The following is a 17,652-nucleotide window of genomic DNA, read 5'->3' on the forward strand; positions in this document are numbered from 1 at the left end:
AATCGCTTTTATATTCTCATGGAATGATCTGAATAAAAACAGTGTCAGTGAATGTATCCCTTCGAGTCATTCGGTTAACGGTCTCAGCGCCCTCTTGATCTGTTGTTTTGATTCCTGGATTTTGGTCACAGATACAGCATTGCATGTACTGGAAAAAAATATGACTGTGGTACATGGCACTGTCCCATGAAATGTGTGTGTAGTTACTGTTACAGGCCCGAGTTTATAATCCTAGAAGGAAAAAATCTCTGAAAGTGACAAGAAAAACAGCAATTATGTTTCTGGTTTAATCTATATCTAGCAGTTCTTTGGTAACACTGTTCCTTCATTAATGAATAACTACACCGGAATAAATGAGTCACACAATATTAACAATCTAGTAACTACTATTCACTAACAAGAAACTCAGATTAATGAATTAGTAAGTAATAGCGCTCAGTTGAATGTGGTAGTTCACTATAGGCTAATCAGTAACTATTTTTCATACCTCACTGAAGACTACTAAGAACTACTATATACAGGTTCATAATTAATATTAATAATGCATAATGTATAGTATAAGGTAATGGTAACCCATTAGTAATGAATCAAGTACTACATATTTCTAAAGGAACTACTAATTATTTGGATCAGTATTCTAAAGTGAAGATCATGGGAACACAATAGTAATGACTAAAGTGTTACCAAATCCATCGGAAGGAATTATTATTCAAAATCTTGCAAAAATCTCAAAAGCTCACAATGACTTCAGTCAATATTAGGTAGTTATCATGATCTTCACTTTAGAATACTGATACAAATAATTAGTAGTTCCTTTAGAAGGATGTAGTAACACTTGCGTCATTACTAGTGGGTTACTGTTACCTTTTATTAAAAATTATGCATTATTCATGTTAATTATGAACAAATAGTAGTTACTGATTAGCTAATAGTGAATTACCACATTCAACTGAGCGCTATTACTTACTAATTTGTTAATCAGAGTTTCTTGTTAGTTAATAGTAGTTACTACAATGTTAATAGTGCGTTACTCATTTGTTCCTGTGTAGTTATTCATTAATGAAGGAACAGTATTCTACAGTGTTACCGTTTTTTTATTAATCGCGTCTAATTTTTCCTCATCGGCATAACCGAAGCAATTGGCTGATAGGACATTCTGTTCCCGTGGGATTGACTCTTTAGCTGCGCTAGATTTAATTGGCTAGACCTAGCTTTAGCAATCACATCTATTTCTTTGATTGGGCAGCTGTTGTTCTAAGGCGGGAGCCGTGGATCTGAAAGGTCACGGTTTCCACGTGCTATCACTGACGGTCTGCAGAGAAGAGCATTACTGCCGTCTCAGACTCTATAACCAACTCCACATGTCTTATCTAAATAAGCACTAGGCCAAGACAGATCGCATTTCCTTCTGGTGCTAGCCAGACGTACGGATTACCTTGTCACTGGCTTCGACATAAAAATCAGAATTAAATTGATACTGGCACATGAAGTTGTGGTACCAGTCATGTTAAAGAAATACTGTACTTGACGTATTAAGTGATTCTTCACCCCTTTTACCATATAGTTATAGTACTTACTTTTTGCCATACAGGAAGTCTCATCATGGATACATTTACCGCGCACGAAATTGTGTAGTTCAAGTAATTCATACCCCTACAATATTAGACCTTTGCCGTTACACTAATATAAATCCTTTGAAGAATTGCCCCCACGATTTGAGCCAAATGAAATGTTAATTCATACCACAATCACATAGTGAGTACAGTTAGTCAGACAAAAAGCAGCCTGAATGCCAAGGTGCAGTCTGGAAAAATTTAACAGGAGGCAAAATGTGGAACGTACTGTAAAATCATATTAGTAACAGGATTATTTTTGGTGGGTAAAGAGATTGTAGTTGTTGGTGAAGCACTGGGTTTACAGTCAACAATCATAACTGACACTATTTTCATGCATTAATTGTGCATGCTATCTCAAAGGAAAACATTTATTGTTTGTAATCTTTCAGCAAAATGTAATAACGCCTATAAAATGACTTTTCTTTTCACCTGACATCACCGCTCGGTCTAATGGTAAATTTAACCCCTGAATTAAAGCCTATTCAGAAAGAAATAGAAGATCAGGTGAGTTTGTTTTTCAGATGTGCTTTGTGATTTTAAACATGTTCAGCATTGCAATGTAGTCCTGCTGAGGCATGGTTTCCCAATTGTGAGTTGATGAAAAGCTAATAAATAATTATATTGAATGTAAACAACTAAAACAAATAAATGGAACTTTGTGATAATCGTGATATAGTTGAGTGCGATTATCAAATCAAAGGCTGCAATGCAGTTAAATAACTAATGTTCAGTGCACACACACAAGCAGCCTGTGATCCCAGAGTCATCATTATCATTATTATTATCATTATTAATTTGATTAGGTTCCAGTGTGACACTATACCATAGTGATTCAGGATAAGACAAAAAAACACGGTTTGGATTCATGGTGTTCTCGCTTATTATATAAATTTTGAACGGAAAAAAGTTACGGACTGCAGCTTTAACAATTTAACCCATTACATTGCTTAAAAGTAATTTAATAAAGGTTTTAGCAATAATAGAATATAATGATTTGAGATACTCAAATTAGGTCTGGCTTCATTCTGGTCTGAAACGCTCACTTTTAAGATTCAAATAATAAAATCAACCCCACCCTTTCGGAAATAAAATGGGTTACATTTGCCATTTCATTTTGAATTTAAAGTGGTGAAAATCAAGTTTTTAATGTTGTTTATTAACAATTATTATTATTGTTTAAGACAAACCATGTGCAATAAGGGTTAGGGTTAGGGTGTGCATAAGTCAACACCATTGCTGAGTATTTTCTCTTTAAAACTGCAGTGAACCAAAGACAGTCTCAAAAGTCTCGCTGGTGTTTCTGACTTCACAAACCTTGTAACCAATCAGGTCAACGTGTGATCATCAACGAGTGGATCTCTGAGCTGGTGTGAGTGAGTGGAGGCGGGGCTAATTTGAATATTACTGGAACCGCATATACTAAATGAAGCAAGGATGTAGAGTTACATTCAAGCTTTAAAGCATAAAGAATTTGTTTTCAAGGAAAAAAAACGTTTAAATATGTAATTTTGGTGATCAAAGATGAGTTTTAAGGGTCAAAATGATTGACTACAGGGGGACTTTAAGACAAAGAGAAACATAACTAAGTCAGATTAACCCCTTGAGGTAAACATTTGTTGTGTAAACATAAGTTGTGTAAAATATGTATTAAATGGATAGTTCGCCCAAAAACAAACATTCTGTCATCATTACTCCCTCAAGTTGTTCTAAACCTGTATGAGTTTCTTTGTTCAGTTGAACACAAAAGAAGATATTTTGAAGAATACAGGCAATCAAACAGTTGCTGGTCCCCGTTGACTTCCTTTTTTTTTCACGCTATGGAAGTCAATGGGGACCAGCAACTGTTTGGTTTGGAACAACTTGAGGGTGGGTAAATAATGACAGATTTTTGGGTGAACTATCCCTTTAATAGTGTGCTGCAATAAAAGCTGTAATACCATTTTATATAATCCAGACTTTAAAAAAAAAAAGCATTGCTTTTCGCTGGCTTTCTGGTGTAATTTCATTTCCATATGCGTCCAGCCACCTTAACATCGTCCGCTCATAATTCCTTAAACATTCTCTAATCAACATATCCCCGTGTCTAACAAAATGTTAAATCCCAGTAGAGGCTATTTGCGTCATGTGTTTTTCTTTGCTAATAAATCTACCCAGGTTGAATTATATCCACAGAGTACAGTAAATTGAGTATGATGACATACCAATGTTAGCGTCTTCTCATACTTGCTGTTCTGCACATGGCTATCTGGGGATTGGTCCAATAAAGAGATGTACCAGGTAGTTTAATATATTCTACAAGTCAATGAAAACTTCAGAATCAAATTTCTTTACATGTAAGAGGAGAGTTTAAATGATTTCTATAAATCTATTGGTGGTTTTAAAAGCCAACAGTCTTCATTTCATGCATCAAATTGATGCTAAACAGTGCATAACTGTGGATCTTCAAGATTCAGAAGGCTTTGAGGTGATGAATTTAGGGGAACTCACATAGCGCGTTTCCATCATTTGTATCCGAAGCTCCACGGGGTGCATCCTCTTGCACAGAAGTGATGTCAAAATTGTTCTTTTAACCCATTTGAGAGCACCTAAATGTATTGAGGGCAAGGACAATAACTGGGACAGATATAATTCTGTCTGCTCTTCTGCAGGTGGCTCTCTTTAAGGGCTCACACTATTTTAGCACCTTACATGACCACTAGGGTTTTGGACACTGTGCTTAGAAAAAAAAAAGACTTTAACTTACAACCAAACGACGACACACAAGAGCTACAAAACAAGACTCTCTCTCTTGCTCTCTTTCTTTTTTAAACACACTGCTGTGTGTGCAACTGTTACATTTAAGAACAGTTTTGTCACAAGACTTAAAAAAAATAATTGTAATATTACAAAAAGACAACATCAGGATGTTTCCAAAATCCTGAAGAGCCATAGCTGTAATTTAAATTGTAGAGGTCAATATTGTGAAGCTCATTTTGTTGTCTGAATCTTTTAATTTATTCAAAAATCCATAAGAAATTAAATTCATGCATACAATAACTTGACTCAATTTATTCTACGTTGTTTGTCATTTTAATGTCTAAATTTAAACTCATATTGATATTTGTGTCAGTAAAAAAAAAAAAAAAAAAAAAAAAAAACTTTTGTTTGCCAAATCAAAGTAGTGTTGAACATGCTGAAACAGGCAAAAAAAACAAAACAACAGAAAACAAACATTGATCAAGTAAGTCTTGTAAGATATCAGATCATTTGACCTTTTAATGAAAAGGGAAGTTTAGTTTTAATTTGGTAACACTTTATTTTACAGTGTTTACACGTTACACGTTACTTGTTACACGTAACATGCACTTGTTGTAAAGTAAATTATGCATAATTACATGTAACTAAACCCTAAACCAAACCCTCATTCTAATCCTATAACCCTATAGTAAGTACATGTAGTTCATTATTATTACTCAATACTTAAATGTGTAAGGGTTGCACTTTATTTTAAGGTGTCATTGTTACAGTGTAATAATATATTTAAGTACTGAGTAATATTAAGCAACTACATGTACTTACTCTAGGGTTAGGGTAGGATTAGGATTTGGTTGAGGGTTAGTTGCATGTAATTCTGAATAATTTACTGTTATTACTATGGTAAGTACGTGTAACATGTAACAAGGACACTGTAAAATAAAGTGTTACCAAAAATAAAGTAACTATATTTAATTTAGTGCAATTCCTCAAACAATGTAAAGATATTTATGAATACATTTAAAATTCTGTTTAACGTCAATGATAATGTTATAGGTTACGTCATGCAATTGATGAATACTCCACATGCCATTTTTACAGTTATTAAATGTAAACGTTTGTTAACATTTATTTTTGTATTTGCAGATTTTATGTCCTTACAGTGTAATTATACATTTGAGTACTTAGTAATATTACTTAAACTACATGTGTCTTACAATATGGTTAGGTGCATGTAATTATGCATATAGGCACTACATGTAACATGTAAAAAGGACACTGTAAAATAAAGTGTTGAGCACCTGTTTGTCATTGACCCAATATCCACTTTATTTCCAGTATTACAGCAGTTTATTTTATTTTACTTTTAGATAATTGTTGCAGTGGCTGTTGCAATTGTCATTTACTGATTTCTGAAACAAGAGAGAGGAGATGAGAATACATGTTTTCATTGCTTTTATTGCAATACAAACATAGCACATCAAGTTTTGCAAATCAGTACTACTGTTCAGTTTGCTTCTATGAAGCGATTACACATCCAGTTCTTAAGCTTGCTTTATTACAAATAACCCTGGCTGAAGAGGCAATGCCCAGCGTGCCTTTCCCTTGATGAATTGCTTTGTGAATGTGTCGGCCTGTGCCACGTACACTCCCAGAAGTCCCTGGGTGTTTGAGCGCTGTAGTTACTATATCATATAATTATGACTTTGCCATCAATCACATTTTCATACTAATGCATCATTAACCCAACAAATAGCTCCCATATGTTCATCCGAACCCAGTCCTCTGGTCCAAATACTGTGTGCCTGCCACATGATTTTCCACAGAGTGGTGTGTGTATACAGTACCATGCGCCACATGGTTCCTTCACCTCATGGGCTACATCTTGTTTCACATCCCTAATGAGTCGGGTCATGAGTGCTAGTTAAGCAGTCATTGATAATTCAGTACGAATGTGTTCTTTTCGAGAGCCACGAGGATGTGTCAAGACTTCCCTCTGTTCCTGGGCTTTTAAAACTTACCGCATTGCTATTTCAAACAAAGCTTCATACGTCTCTGTTACCGGGGTCTGCAATCTACTCTGACAGCCGCCGACTCGCTAACCCCTTTCCAGTCGTGTTTCCAGTGCTCTCTTGGACGCTGACAATTTAACGTTTTTTTTTTTTTTTTTCAGCTCGCTCGTAACTCCAGGTCTCAGCTTCAAGACGAAATCCCCTTGTAGCACATTAACCTCTTCTATATTAGCATCATGCTGGTTTCCGTAGACAAGCAACGGGCAATTTTATGCCTTTCACAGCCAATTGACTATATGAACCGGGGGGGGGGGGAGGTGAGCCTCCGAAAACTTTTGTTATTTCACGTTTCTCATTAGACTCATCATGGGTCAGTGTTGAACATGGAGCTTTTGCTAATGACATGGAGGAAACTGCACCTGAAATTACTGCTCTCATTATTGTAATCATCGTTATTTATGACTCCCTGTTTAGAGTATATGGTTGAGTCCAAATGGAGCATAATGAGGTGTTGGGATGATAATGAGTTCGCCGTGAAGATGATGAAGATGATGACGGCATAATTCTCCAGAGCTAGTGACTTATTGTGGCGAAATGCTTTTGGCCCATGTGTGAGGCAGCTGGCACCTTATAGCATGGTAGAGAGACATGTGGTAAACATCATCCTACAGACGGCAACTGAAGAGTGAACGAACAGTTTTTTATTCTTTTTTTTAATTATTGACATATTAGTGAGATATTAGAGCTTGTTCAGTTATATTAAAGGGATAGTTCACCCAAAAATTAAAATTAGCCCATGATTTACTCACCCTCAAGTCATCCTAGGTGTATATGACATTCTTCTTTCAGACGAATACAATCGGAGTTCTAGTAAAAAATATGCTTCCAATTATAAAGCTTCCAAGCTTTATAATGGCAGTGAATTGCTGTTTCTGTTTTGAAGTCCATAAAAGTGCATCTATCCATCATAAAAGTGCTCTACACAGCTCCGAGGGGTTAATAAAAGCCTTCTGAAGTGAAGCGATGCGTTTGTGTAAGAAAAATATTCATATTTAACATGTTACAAAGTAAAATAACTAGCTTCCGGCCAAATGAAATTTACGGATTCCAATTAAGTCTAAGCGCAACTTATGCGAGTAATGCAACGTACTGCTGATATTTACACTATGCCATGACGCACTACGCCACTTCCGACGTCACAAGTTGCGTAAGTTGCGCTTTAGGCGTAAGTAGACTGCGTATGTTCGTTTGGCCGGAAGCTAGAATTTTACTTTGTAACGTGTTAAATATGAATATTTTTCTTACACAAATGCATCGCTTCACTTCAGAAGGCTTTTATTAACCCCTCGGAGCTGTGTAGAGCACTTTTATGATGGATAGATGCACTTTTATGGACTTCAAAACAGAAACAGCAATTCACTGCCATTATAAAGCTTGGAAGCTTTATAATTGGAAGCATATTTTTTACTAGAACTCCGATTGTATTCGTCTGAAAGAAGAATGTCATATACACCAAGGATGACTTGAGGGTGAGTAAATCATGGGCTAATTTTCATTTTTGGGTGAACTATCCCTTTAACTCTTTCCCCGCCATTGACGGAAATTTCCAGCTTTCTGTGTTTTCAGCATATAACTCAAAACTGCCTAATGTTACTGAATGAAATGTCGATCCAGGACGAGCTATAGGACAGTAGCCCGCATTTCCATTACCCTTCAAATTGTGCAAATTGAAATTGCGAATTAAAAATATGCCCAATGGAAACACGTCAATTTAGCAAAAACTCCCATTTATCGGAAAAAAGTTTTTACGCTCGCATGAGGTGGTTTATCAGGCAATTTGAAAAAGGAAAATTCTGGGATATACATAAACCTACCAACATCCATTGCCATGGTTTCTGGAATGACTTATCGCGAGAGGAAAAAATAAAGTTTTAGTCACATAACATCGGTTAATGGAAAAGCAATCATTTAACAATCGTTTTTTATCGACATTTAGAAAATATAGCAAAAGTTTTGCGCAAATCTGTAATGGAAACACGGCTTGTGAAGCTTTGTGGGTGTTGATAGACGCGATCTACCCCATCTATGTTTTGATCATAATTCTGAATCCGATCTAGATGTAGTCTTTGACAAAAACGTGATTTTCTCAGCTTTTTGCTCAGAATGTTGCTTTTTTTAAAATGAAAATTACCCACACTCAAGTGTTGATAAAAACAAGAATGGATAAAGCTAGAATAAAATGGCTTTTTTTTCTGTTTAAAAGCAGAGGATCTTTTCTTTCTTTTGGTTTATTGCATGTTCAGATACAACAAAATATTCTGGGGGGGTCATACAAATTTTGTGAAAATGATCAAAAATGCTGGCGGGGAAAGAGTTAAGAGAGCTATAGAATATGTAACCCTTTAATTCCGATATTTTTCCCCAAAACTATCTTTTAGCAAGCAGTGTATTTTTCCAACAACTCCAATGGAAAGCTCTTCCTGAAGTTGGTCTATTTGTATGCCACGTGTCTTTAAAACATCTATAGCCACGAAAGAAAAGAAAAAAAAACCCTCTACAAACTGTAAAAAGTCTAGTAGAGTCTTCAGCCACTTTAATGGCCCATGTGTTTAAATGGGTTAAATATCATCTTCATTTTTCAGGTTTAGAAAGACTTAAGAACACTCCCGATATTCTAAACCGAACCAAGACAAACAACCCAAGGCATAATCCTCCAAAAAGGCCATCCAAAAAGAAAGACCAGACACACAAATTAGGATATTTTGCAATGGAAAACGAATCTCCCATCACTGTGGAATAACATAAAATTTGGCTGCATGCGTAGGAATTTTGTAAGTTATTTTTCTAGTTGAAAGGACTAGCAATCCAACATATTCTTCCAAAATGCCACTCTTCCGGCTTTAGGTATATAATGGTCAAGTTTGATCAACTGTCCAAATATATAACAGACTCTTAATTCTGGCTTTAATGTATGTTGACTTTTTGCTCAGGCTGATACTCCCTGATATAACCAATTCTTAACCAGAGCTGTTCATTTTGCGCCTACACATAGTTTGAGACGGATAGTGTGAAATCTTCCATATTCTGTGCCTTTGAGACACAGTGAATTTCTGAAGGCATTCGTAAAGAAGACGTACAAGGTGTAAAAAAGAGAGATGCATAAACATTCGCCTCCACGTAAGTCTTCATTGGACAGATGACTTTGCCTCTCAGCCAGAACACTGGAACATGCATGGCTGAGCCTCTTCTTTGGCTTCTGATGCATGAGTTAAAGCCATACATTTCGTTAACAGGGCAGATTGAATTAATACCCATCCGAGGACCACTCCAGATGGCTGCTGCCTCTCTCACAGCCTCTCATTGTGTAGGAAAATAAACATCCGTAAATCACCATGATGGGAGTTCCTACAATCAACGGCGCTGAAGTCATGGTCCGAATCACGCCTCCTCAGAGGACCTGCTGATTTTGTGTAGAATACTGTGCGCTGTAAAAAGTAATCACCTGACACAACATAACGTAGCTGTTTGAGACGGATGCGGTCTCATGTTCTTTTCTCAACTGATGTTTTTGGCTAAAAATGTTCGATTCTGCCAAGGCCACAAAGTAGCAACACCTCTACTCGCATACCTGCTTACAATGTCTATTTGTATCTCCGGGAACTATTACAGGCATGTTCTAACACTCCAGAGAGGAAGCGTCCTGCTTTCTGGAGTCTTGTCTCGCTTGGCCACTGTATTGCGACAGCCACATAAAGGAGTGTTTTTATTGGAAAATAGGTGCTGCCCGATGCTTCTTTATGCCAAACTAAATCCAAATGAATATGGCCTTAAGTAGAGGCTGGTTACGATTGCAGTAAATAGAGCTCTTTGTGGATATTTTACAAAAACATTTATTACATTCATGTTTCTGCCATGTCAAATATGGAGAAGTGACTCATCATTGTTAATGGATGAGTTTGCCACAGCAATTCATGTATGGAAATTAATGGGGAATACATCCAGTGGACAATGAAACCACTAAAACTGAAAGCACAGCAGATTTTTCCAGTTCTAGTTTGTTTGGTATTTATGCATTTATTTCTTTTTTTTCTTCTTTTTTTTTTTAAAAAAATGGAAAACTCTTTGAAAAATGTAATTTACAAAACATGTGGCAAGTCATGTTGCTTTTATATCTTTTCGAAGAACTAGGATTTAAAAAAAAAGAGTTAAAATTGAATTACTGAAATACACTGTGGAGTAACCATCAAGGAAAAAGTAATAACGTACTATCCTTTTACCTTAATATTTACAAATACCTATATCAGTTACATAGTGTTGGCCCAGATCCGGGCAACATCTGGTGCATGTGGATTCCACACATACCAGATGTGGGCCGGATCTGGGCCGACACTATTGTTGTGTTGGAGTGTTTTAGTTATTCAACAAGAAGTTCAATTTCACACCAGATCTTGAAAAGATAACCTCTTTACTTTTTTGTGTCACTCACTCTAACGCATGCGCACACAGAACCCCCGTTACCTTGGTTACTCTGGAAACCTTGAGTTAGAATCCAACAACTGTGTTGCTGTCTGGGGAGTCACACCACATGACATTTTCAACCTAAAATAACCATTCACTGTAATAAAAAAGTCAAATTATTTAGTGTTTTTAGAGAATTATTCACCTTGTCACACAGTTATGAGGGCCTGCAGGGTTCCTTGTTATAATTTACTGTTTTATGTTTATGTCGTTCACATTTTGGTTGCGCCAGCTGACTTTGAATCAGTTTTTCAAATATATTTATTATCACTGAAGCATTTTTTAATAAATATTAAGCCAATCTACTTCTATTCATTCTTTTAACACACACACACACACACACACACACACACACACACACACACACACACACACACACACACACACACACAGACACAGATATCTGACATATATCCAACTGCCATTATTCAGCATTCCAATGGACATTCATTATACATGCTTTCAGTACACAACACAGGAGAGATATGTGAGGAAATTGCATTTTTGTAATCCCAGATCCAACTTAAATTGCCAAGTGAATGATGTGGTTAAAGATAAACAGGGGTTTTCTTTGGCTCTTTATGTGCTCACTGTTCATAGTCCATTAAACCCACTGGCCCTCGGCTCTGATCACATGCTACCCAAAGGTTTTACACTAACAAGAAGTGATCAGGCATCGCTGTAAATCACATCTTATGGAAAAAAATAGCTCCGCTTGTCGTATACTGGAGTAAAAGGAGCTCCAGTATTATATCATGAAATAAAAGGAGGGTCAAGAGGTAAGTTTAGCTCTCTGTCCGAATATGTGCACTTCCTAGCTGCACAGTATGTTATAAACATTATGTCCAATGTGTACAAAGTCTGAATACTAAGTATTCATGATACAGTAAGAGATGCTGTTGACTGTATCTGATGTAAAAGTGTAAACCCATACTTTGCTATTCTATGCATTCACAGGAGCTGAAAACACATCAAATTAGAAAAGATGAGAAAAAAAGGCAGACAACATTGAGCTTCTTGAAGTGTATGAAGTGTCAGGGTTATGTAACTTCAGTCTGTTTATTCTTGATTTGGTGACAGAGCTCTGACACTGCTATTGTCATGGTGAGCGTGCGGTTCAGAGTTCTCTCGGGTCGTACGTTCTTCTGTCCACGGGATTATGTGAGCGTGGTGTTCGGATCCCAGCACTCATGTCTAGTTTGGTTTTGCTTCCGTGTCTTGATTCGGACATTCATGTTTTGTATGTTTGTCTTCTGTTGTGAGCGCACGGGATGAGCTTTCACTCGTTTGTGCGAGCGTGCGTTTTCACGTTCACTCGGGCCGTACGCTCTTCTGTCCACGTGTGTTTGTGTGTTCTGTGTAGCACGCGGTTCGTGTTTTCATCAGCCGCCTGCTTTCTAGTTGTGTCGTGTCGTACGTAGCTTGTGTTTTTTGTTTTTTTTTGTCTCTATGCTGAACATGTATGGACATGCAGTCGGCGAGAGCTCTCATTGGCTTTGTGTTCGTGTCATGTTTGGTGTGAGTTCATGACTTGTCATGTTTGTTTCTGTGTGCCATGTGCTCTCCTGTCTATTGTCTTAACCCTGCCCATCTTGTTATTTGATTTATTGGCTCAGTTGCCTTGTTTGCTGCCCTATTTATTCTCTTTGTGTGTTCAGTCCTGTGCCAGTTTTTCATCTAATGTACTGTTTGTGTCTTAACCTGCCTCATCCTTTTAGAGTGTCCAGTCCTGCCTTGTCATGATGCCAGTCTTGTTTTCCCTTACGTGGTAGTTTTTTTTTGTCAAATAAAGCCCATTTTCTCTGTATCTCTGAGTCCTCGCCTGATCCTTTCACCCAATCCTGACTTGAAGTTGCTCATTGTGATTATACCTACATATCATCCTTTCTGACCTTTGTGACAGTGCAAGTGCTATACCCAGATCATAGACGGCTATGATTGACAACTATGATCATCGACAAGATTTCAAGTTTTGAAGCAGATCCAGCCTCCACTGTCTTCTCAACGGTCTGGAAAAGCAAGTAATTACATAAAGTGAAGATCCAAGGTGCATTTCAATGGTTTTAATCAGTCTCGAGTTCTGTTGAAGGTAACAGTAGATGTTACTGGCAGCTGCACGTTCGTCTCTCGAAGATTTTGCATTGAATGTATGAGAGCTGTCAGTTAGACAGACAACCTTCCCAGCGGGAACTTGCTGGTTTCAGGGTCGTGTGCTCGCGAAGGAGGAGCCCAACAATACAACCACATGCTCTTTCATTTACTAGCAGGGGGCAAAATACCAAAAGGAGCGTTTGTGTTTTTAAATGAATGGACACAATGAATCACACAGGATGGTGGTTTGACGGTTATGATCGTGACCCAAGCGCTGTTTGGTGATTCAAGTTTAAGTGAAGTTCTCGTAAAAATTGAAGCATTGATGGCATATTTCCATCCCAAGCATATTTCGTTCTAAGAGGTGGTCTGTTTTATCCATCTTGATCCATATTGATCGCAGAATTGCTTACCATCTGATGGTGAGGTCAGATTCACCCAGTGTATAGTGGTTCATTAACTAATCAATCTCATGTGCTCCAGTCAGTTGTAAGAATGGTGCGTTCGGCTTGAATCTGTTGTGATTGGCTCTCGATATGTTTAGAATCCCTCTACTTCTCCAGTGTGTGTCTTGTATTCCTCAAGTCTCCATAAATAACGCTTAATTGAAACTGTCCAGCTGTCAGAATGATTACACGCTTTAGTTCGCCATTTGGCGGCAAGAGAAAGAAGTCTATGCGTGCTTGGTTATACAGTACAAGTTTGTGGGGAATTCTTCACTTGCTTAGCCAACATAATCATGCCACTGGAAAAAAGGGCGAGCAACTTACTGAAAACCTAGACGTACACCTGTGTATAGTGCACTAGAGCGATGTGTGCAGATGCTCTTATCAGCTTCGATAAACAAATACTGAAACATTTCTAAGGTCGGGGAGGAGTGGTGGTTTTTGACTAATCCACACTTGGAAAGAAAGAACGGCCAGCTAAAGGACTGCTAGCTCTAGCATGCAAAATCGCAAAGCCATTTTTGCATTGAGCCAACACAGTTGCGGTACAGTGGGACAACTTTATGAAAGACTAAATAAAACAAAAGCATTCTGTTCCTGGAGCCTTTTTTTTTTTGTTGGGAATTTGATCGGTGGACTGTTGAACCAAACAATTCCGCTTTCTATGGTATTAGTTTATTGATTTATTGGTTCTAGGAAAACATTCAAATTGTGTGAATTTTGTCACAGAACAAGAGAACTTGCTGAACTGAAAATATTTAGTTCAAATGTATTTTCTTTTTAATCCCAAAAGCAGTTTCAATTTCAGTGAATGCTATTTAGGTTTAAATTAAGCATTATTTCTCTCTTAAAAATAAAATAAAATAAATCTATCTATCTATCTATCTATCTATCTATCTATCTATCTATCTATCTATCTATCTATCTATCTATCTATCTATCTATCTATCTATCTATCTATCTATCTATCTATCTATCTATCTATCTATCTATCTATCTATATAAATATATAGCCTATATATATATATATATATATATACACACATTTTTTTCAAGCTAAGTCTAAGACTGTATATATATATATATATATATATATATATATATATATATATATATATATATATATTAGGGCTGTGAAACGATTAATCGTGATTAATCGCATCCAAAATAAAAGTTTGTGTTCACATAATATATGAGTGTGTACTGTGCATAATTATTTTGTATATATAAATACACACACATGCATGTATATATTTAAGAAATATTTGCTTAAATATACTGTATATATAATTTGTATTATATATAAATATAAATATTTTATGTATAAATAAATAAAAATCTTAAATATATACATGCATGTGTGTGTATTTATATATACAAAATAATTATGCACAGTACACACACATATATTATGTGAAAACAAACTTTTATTTTGGATGCGATTAATCGCGATTAATCGTTTCACAGCCCTAATATATATATATATATATATATATATATATATATATATATATATATATATATATATATATATATATATATATAAATAATCACACAGATGGATGGATGGATGGATGGATGGATGGATGGATGGATGGATGGATGGATGGATGGATGGATGGATGGATGGATGGATGGATGGATGGATAGATAGATAGATAGATAGATAGATAGATAGATAGATAGATAGATAGATAGATAGATAGATAGATAGATATTGATATTTGTGCAGTGTATTGTTATGGATAATTTACATCTAGATGAATTAATGTCAAAATAAAGCCATGTAAACTATTGCAGGGACAATTCATTAAAATATGAAAATTCTCTTATTTACTCATCCTTGTGTGCATTTTTTTCTTCTGTGGAACGCAAAAGAAGATATTTTGTAAAAATGTCCATATAAAAGACAATGTTGTCTGGATCCCAGTGTTCTTCAAAATATCTTGTTCTGTGCAGAGAAGTTAAACAGGTTTGGAATGACTTGAGGTTGTAAATCATATTTGGGTGAAAACTAAAAAAAAAAAGTGTTAAATGATTCAAACAACTACGAAATAGTATAATAGAAGCCTTAATGAGCTACTTCTATACATTTTAAATAGAGTAAATTATTTGTGTTGTACAAAGTAAGATCTAGGGCAGGTGTAGTACTGAATTCTGTGACCCATTAAATTCTGTGACCCTAGTAGTGATGATAGGGTTAGGATTATGATTGGGATTATGATTGGGTCAGATTAGCTCAATACAGCACCTACTAGGGTCACAGAATTCGGTGGGCACAACACCGATTCACACAGAAAAAAACCCTTCAAGGCCTGGAGATGCGTTTTTTCAAAGTTAAACTTCTTTCAACTTGTTTTTAGAATGCCGTGTCATGAGCAAGCGCAGCAAAAGACCCGAGACGCGACATTTAAAGGGTTAAAGTGTGTTAAAAAAAACATCCCCCTATCAAAAAACTTCATCCCTGCGTGATTAGATTTTGTAAACATGGAATGGTTAACTTGATTTCACTGCTGACCACAAATGGTCGTTTTGTTGCAGAGAGGAAGGCCTGAATGTGATGATGGCCAAAGCCTGCAGCTATAATTTGGGAAGCGTTTTGACATTGGGGAAAAAAAGTGTGCTTTGTTTTATGAAGTTACATTAGCATTGTTCTTACACCGTTTTTTCGGCTGTATTTTGTGATAATCAGGAAAGCACAAATCTCTTGTTCAACGTGAATTATGGTAGCATATTTAATTCAATCAGTTATTTTAAACCCTTGTCCGCAGCTCTATTGGACTTGCCATGTTTTTGTTGGCATTGTCTTTGTGTGCATGTGCGCGCATGAAGTATCCTGGTCTTTTTAACGCAATCGGGCCTCGCTGTTCAGATAGCCTTTTAATAGCGATGACGTGAGCCAGTGAAGGAACCTGACCTCTCATAAAGCCACAAAGCCTGGGCTGTCTACCCATCCGGCTCCTTCACACAAAACCAGACAAATACAGTATCCATCTCGACATCCAGATTTATCTGTTTCTATACTGCCTCTTTCATGTCATTATACATCAGATAGAGAAAAAAAAAAAGATTGACATGAGCCATGACTGACTAATAAACTAATTTCTCATCCATCGCAGACACATGGAAACTGTGAGAGGAAAACGACAGTATTTAAAAGATGTAATTTCATTATTAAGAAAGAGGTCCCTGAATATAATAGCTCAGCAGGTGATGTCAGGTGTGACTATTGTAGAGAGCACACAACGAAAGCGATATAAACATCTTTATTCTAATTCACAAACTGGACAATACTGGACAAATGAACTGCGGAAAGTCAGGGCTTAAATACTCCGAGAACGTAATCACAAGAGAAACAGAACAGTTGCGTCGAATCAGGGATTAAGGAAACTAATTAACATACAGGGAAATTAACTATGAACTGAGGAACACAATACTAAACAGAAACAGAGCATACATGTGACAGGTGGATTGCTTTTTCTTTTGAATATGTATTAGTTTTAGGGTAGGCTACGTTAACACGATAACCACGTACAGACGGTACAACCGTTTTGTTGTTTACACGGAGACCATTTTCAAAAACTTGCACTTTGAAAAACGTTTTCAAAAGTTTGCGTTTTCAGGCACCCAAAACGCCATTGCCGGCCAAAACGTATAATAAGTTTTACGTTTTTATTTGAAACCGGTGTCGTGTAAACAACCCCTTAAACTCTGTGAATGAGGGGCTGTTTACATGACACCGTTTCCAACTAAAAAACGTAAAACTTTTTATGCGTTTTGGCCGGCAATGGCGTTTTGGGTGCCTGAAAACGCAAACTTTTGAAAACGGGTTTCAAAGTACAAGTTTTTGAAAACGGTCTCCATCTAACAAAAGAAACACGAATCTCTGAAAATGATGACGTCATGCACATACTTATTACGTGTTCAGTCTATAGTGTATCATCGCCATCTAATGGCCTGGCAGCAGAATACAGTTTTTAGTCGTTTTCGCGGATCCTTGTTGAATGGGGATTGTTTTGACAATGGTGTTGTCTGTACGTGGAAAACTCAAAGCAAAATCTTCTCAGTTTTAAGCATACCGTTTTCATGTAAACGTATTCTGACTCTGGTGATAATGCAGAAATATGGCCTTGCAGTGTCTATCAAATGATCCAAATCAGCTACAATTCTGTCACATTACTGTCTAAAGAAATTGTACACTTGTACCAACCAACTGAAAGAGGTATATGCAACAAA

The sequence above is a fragment of the Abramis brama genome (assembly GCF_963993115.1).
Source record: "Abramis brama genome assembly, chromosome: 7".
In the NCBI taxonomy this organism is placed as follows: domain Eukaryota; kingdom Metazoa; phylum Chordata; class Actinopteri; order Cypriniformes; family Leuciscidae; genus Abramis; species Abramis brama.